General features: G+C 46.2%; 1 pseudogene; it reads right to left on the reverse strand.

Moving 5' to 3' along the window:
- Positions 1-2,361: 2,361 nt before the first annotated feature.
- On the reverse strand, positions 2,362-5,797 carry LOC105057123 (receptor-like protein 6; annotated as a pseudogene).
- Between the last annotated feature and the right edge of the window lie 203 nt (positions 5,798-6,000).

Here is a 6,000-nt window from a genome sequence, read left to right on the forward strand (position 1 = left end):
CCTTACTCTGATACCACTTGTTGGGTGGATGTCTAGCCAGGATACCACCTTCCAAGACCTTTTCAGTACCACGCGATGCAGCAGGAAGAAAGAAGAAATAAAACAAAAAATAATCAAAATACGTGGATCAGCCACAAAAGGGCTCGCCTCCATGGGGCATGCAAACTTCACTATGAAAAAGAAAATTTTACAAGAGAAGACCTCACCCTCAACCCTTGTACACCCAATTTTCTCTCTCTAGAAGTTTTCTTCTCAAAAGCTCTCTCTCTCTTGGAAGACCCCCGAACCCCTGAAGTGCCTGTCATCCGCTGTCCAGAAGCCCTGCTCCTTCTCTCTCAGCGGCCTCACGCCTTTCTTTTTTTTCTCTTCTCGGGTTCCGCGCGGCACCCTCAGCAAAAACCGAACCACTCCCCTTTCCTCTGCATCACAAGCCCTTTTAAAAGGGTTAAACATGACTTAGATTAGGTTTAGGAGTCCTTAATCAATTCAAATCACGTCCCAGACCGTCGGATCAAGATCGGAAGCTCCCTGGGCCCTCCGATCGCGCTCTGGTCCACGGAATAGTGCCGTGGACTGCTAGAAATGTGTGGGAAACACCCACGCGGTCTATAGATCCAGCCGTGGACCGCCCGATCCAAGATGGATCGGGGTAAAGGGCTGCCTGGGCCTGGGCCGGCCCGCGCCCGCGCGCGGGTTGGGCCGCGCGCCCGCCTGGGCTGCGCACCCGACTGGGCCGCCCGCCCACCTGGGCCGTGGGCTTGAGTCGCGCGTCCCGCATGCCGCCGCCTGCGGCCGCACCGTTGCCGCCGGAAGCCAGCCATCGGCGGTCCTCCACCGCCTCGGATCTCGTGCCGACTTCAAAAGCTCGTATCTCCTCCATCCGAGCTCCGTTTCGGATGATCTTGGTCTCGTTAGACTCCGTTTTTCGCCGTGAACCTCGCTGTGGGCTCAATGTGGGCTGAATCTCAAGACGTCAAATCCTAACAGAATGAATAATCCCTAGTCTCTTTCGTGTGGTCCCATCTAGGGATGGAAATAGGCCAGGTGGCCTACGGCCTGGCCTGGCCTGACCTATTTATCTAAATAAGCCAGATATAGGCTTTTAAAAAGGCCTGTTTAAATAAATAGGTCAGGCCTAAAATTCCAAAGCCTGGCCTGAAAGCCTGCAGGCTAGTCTGTATAAATTATATATATATAATTTAATAAAAATTATTATTTTATTAATATATATAATTAATTAATTATTGATCTTACCCATCAATATTCAATTAAGCCAAAATCTGGTCTGACCTGGCCTATTAACATCTCTACTTTTAAATAGATTTTCAGGCTAGGTCAGATTTTTTTATTTTGCAAAACAGGTCAGGTCGAGCCTCATTTTAAGCCCGAACCAGTCCAACAGACCAGGCTCAGGCTAGTATTTTACAATACAGGCCTGGCCTGTTTAAACCAAAGCCTGATCTGGCCTGGCCTATTTTCACCCCTAATCCCATCTTTGCGAGTACTTCATTCTCATATATGACTCCAAGGCAGCAGCTTGACTTGATCATCAGAAAAGGGCGGCCTATAGATAGAAAATTATGATTGCTTCAAACATAAGAATCCAAATTGTGCCATGAAGGCCTCCAAACATGACATACTACAAGCACAAGTTCTACAAATTATGAAAGGAGAATTCGTTTGTTTCATCCACTAACCAACTGAACACCTATGCAGAATGATTACAAGTCATTAATTTATATTTTAATTAGAAAATTGTCTCTAACACAAGGAAAATTAGATTGGCTGTCCAGATTCCTCTCCGCCACCATTTCGTGCTAATTCTCAGCTTGGGATGGATGCTGCTGTTGATCTCCCTAGACTGACACATCAGTGCGGCCACTGCACAAAAGAACCAAATTACCGAAAGATTCAAAGCATGAAAAGGCAACGCCTTTCTTGTTAATTCAACTATTGATACTCATTCATGGGTAAGCCTTCAAACGAAGGGCTAAGCTATCTGTCAATGGGATACTCATTTCACCGTCATCACCCAAACCTCTAGATCGCGCAAAGCACAATTAGCACCGTAAAACCCACTCCAAAATCCAATCCTATCATGACGACAGTAAGAAGATGTTTGGTTGGAAGGAGTGGGGATTTGAAATCGGAATCGAAATAGATGATTCTCATTCCAACCATTTGATTGGAAGAAATTCCGTTCCAATTCTGATTTCGAAATAAAATGAAAATAGCTCAATCTATATAGAACTCAATCCTTACTCTCCTCTATGAATTCAATTTTTTATTTCAATTTCAATTTTGATTTCGATTTTAATTTTGATCATGAATCAAACACTTCGAGAGATTTGACCATTTCAATTTCGATTCCAAATCATTTCGATTCTCATTTCTATTCTGATTTTGATTGCCAAATTTGATCTCCAGAAGCTCCGTCAATGGAGCCTAAAGGAGAATCTGTACTTGAAAAACTACATTGTTGTGAAAGCGGGCTCCCGCATAAACCTTTATTCCCTATAAACGAAGTGTTCGTGAATGTAGAGAGCTGACCACTCTGTGGTATTTTTCCCGATAAATTGTTGTATGAGAGGTTCGAAGAAGAGAGGAAAGTGAGAGAAGCAAGTCGCTGGGGAATCTCGCCTGAGAGGTGGTTTGAAGAGAGATCCAAAGACTCGAGCTGGAGCAGGTTCCCAAGCTGAGGAGGGATTTCACCTGTAAGAGCATTGTGCGACATGTTTAGCACCACCAGTGATTTGAGTTCCCCAATCTCCCTCGGGATGCCACCTTCGAAGCGATTACTTGAGAAATCAATGGATGTGAAGATAGTCAGGATCTTCACTAGCGTCATCTCCAGCCCTTTGCTTGTGACTGTGATACTGTTCTGATAGTTGGATGATTTGCTCCACTCCAGGTACCTATAATCCACCGTATAAAAATCTGAATTAGCCTTCATGTCTTTTAGATTCTTAAAGCATTCCGAGGGTAAGCTGCCGGTGAAGTTGTTGGAAGACAGATCAAATATTTGCAGCATCTCAAATGTGTAATTGCTTCCATCGTTTCCTGGAGGATGTCCAACATGGCCACTGAATTCATTGGATCTCAGAACAAGGACGCGAAGTGTCGAAATTTTCCCCAGCCAGTATGGGAAGGAGTCGACAAAGTGGTTGTTTCCAAGGTCTAGAACCTCTAGCATGCTGCAGTTGGCCAAGGATCTAGGCAACGACCCGCTCAACAGATTACCATTGAGATTTATTGTCCGCAGAGGACAATTTTCGTTAAAATTCTGAGGCAGGGTTCCATGAAACTTGTTCCCTCTCAAATTCAGTATGCCCAAATGACTGCTGCCTTCCAAAAGGCATGATGAGATCGAACCATTCAAATTGTTGTCTGAAAGATCAAGCACTTTGAGATAGCTTGCAGTACAAATGGAAGGAGGGATCTCCCCTGTGAGTCTGTTATTAGACAGTGAAAGGAAGATGGTGAAGCTAAGATATGCACTGAAATTGGATGGGACAGAAGACGTGAAGGAGTTGTTCGAGTAATCCAAAACAATGGTGTTCGGCGGAGGGAGAGGAAGGGGTCCTTGAAGCATGTTGGCTGGAAGATCAAGGATCATTGAACTGAAATTGGAAAGATAAGGTGGAGGTCCTTCCACACTGGTAAACATGTTAAAAGAAAGATTCAAGTACACGAAACTGTACTTCCCAATACTCCATATCCACCTGGGCAATTCTGTTCATCGAGAGGTCCAGGTTACTGACTCCATTCTGATATCTCAAAAAACCAGGAAGCCTGTTCAGATTGCAAGATACCAGTCTCAATATGCTGATATTGGGGAAAGAAACCCACGAAGAATTATCAGCTCCATCTATTATTGACAGCATATTATTTGAGAGATCCAGGTAGGAGAGATTCCTCAAGTTCCCGATCGAGGCCAGCCCCACCGTACCACTGAAGTTGTTTGATGCAAGAGAGAGAATTTTTAGCCTTGAGAGCCGAAAGACTGACTTTGGAATTGGTCCCTGCGGCTCGTTATTGCTCAAATCAACATATGACAACGTGGAAGAAGGATTTGACAACTCTTCCAGATGACCCGAAAACTGGTTCTGCCTAAGTCGCAACTTCTGTAAAGATGGCAGAGAAAACAGCGGCACAGGAATCGTACCAGTGAGTGAGTTATTTGTTAGATCAATTATTGTAAGATTTGGAAGCATTCGGTTGCCAAGAGAGGAAGCTATTGATCCAGTCAGCATATTATTCGAAAGTATTACGTCTAAAATGCTTCGCCATCGCACCATTGAAGGAAGCTTACCACTGAGATTATTGGATGAAAGGTCCAAATGGACCAGCTGGGTGAGATTGTTAAAAGAAGAGGGTTTGACCCCAGAAAGTCTCCAACCCGAAAGCTGCAGTTCTGTCAAAGACTTGAGATTGCCAATAGATCGAGGTAAAGTCCCAGAAAAGTTCGTGTTAGATAGAACCAAACTTTCCAAAATGCTATCTTCGGGGAACTCAGGCAAATTCCAAGAAAGATCCATATTGTCCGACACATCCAGTAACGTCAAATTCCTGAGCCGAAATATCCTTGCCGGAAACAATCCTGTGAGCCCACAAGAACTGAGGCGAAGCTCGGCTAAAGAAGAGAAATTACCAAAGAACTCCGGCACACTGGAATTCAATTTATTCTGATCAAGGCGAAGTTTCGACAATGACCGAAGCTTGGTGAGCGATGAATCAATGGGACCAGAGAGCGAGCAGGATGCCAAGCTCAGCGCTTGAAGGCCAGGGGTCGAGTCGGACACCGCTCTGCACCACTCGGAACCATCAGAAGAGATGTTGATGCCACCGAGGTAGAGTTCCCTCAAATTGCTAAGGTTTGTAATTAAGGTCCTGAGATCAGGATCACGAAGCTTGAGTGAGGTGGAAGGTCCCTCCTCGATAAAGATGGTAGAGAGGTCGAGAGAGACCAGCTTCGCTAGGCGAGAGATGCCCAAAGGTATCTAGCCATGGAAGCCGGCGTTGGACAGATTGAGACGGGTGAGATTAGCGTGCTTCTCGAACCCCGACGACGGGAGACTTTGGTTGAACAGGTTGTACGCAACGTTGAGAGAAGTCAGGGAGGTGAGGTTAAAGAGGATAGAATCAATCCTAACGGTTATGAAGCGGTTGCTGAGGTCGAGAGCGGTGACCCGACCCGTAGAAGCCGGATCGCAGGTAACGCCCTCCCAGAGGTGGCAGCAGTCGGTGCCCGACTTCCAAGATCCGAGCTTTGTGGTAGAGTTGCTGGTGGAGAAGCCTTCCTTCAGCCGGAGGAGGGCGGAGCTCTGGTCCGGGAGGCATTGGGCCACGGCGGTTAACTTAATGGCGGAGAAAGCTGAGGATAGTATAAGGAGAAGGATTAGGCACAACGGTGGACGTGGGAGGAAGAAGGTGGTGAAGTCCATAGCAGTGGCGGAGACTGGAAGAATGGAAGGAAGAGGGAGGAGAGGTAAGGTGGACGGTTTTGGATCAGGAGCATACTGGGACCGTGGACGTAGACACAGAGAGACTATTCCGCCAAGAAGAACGTGGAGATCAGGAAGAGGATGGCGTCATGGCGGTCTGCGGTATCGGGGATGCGGGTTGTCTCTTTCCCGCGAAAGAACGTTCTTTCGTGACGTATGGTATCGGAAGTCTGGCGTTGGAGGACAAATGAAATGCCACGCGCCCACGCCTCATGGACCAGATCAAGAGGAAATAATTGACTTACCTACGATGACCAACTTACGTCATACGGTAATCCCTCTTTGTATCGAAAAATAAGGTAATTTTTCCAAAAATTATGGTCACGTTCCTAGCTTAATTTTTATGCTTACACTTAGACGACGATTTAGTAACCGTGAAATTTATAACTACAGCAGGTGCATCCGGAATGTGGAAAAGGGTACAGCCGTTGGGCCACAATTGGGCTCGATCTTTAGATTCGGCCCATTCCAACCTTGTTCGCCTTGGGTTTCCATG

The sequence above is a fragment of the Elaeis guineensis genome, chromosome 14 (genome assembly GCF_000442705.2).
Source record: "Elaeis guineensis isolate ETL-2024a chromosome 14, EG11, whole genome shotgun sequence".
NCBI lineage: Eukaryota > Viridiplantae > Streptophyta > Magnoliopsida > Arecales > Arecaceae > Elaeis > Elaeis guineensis.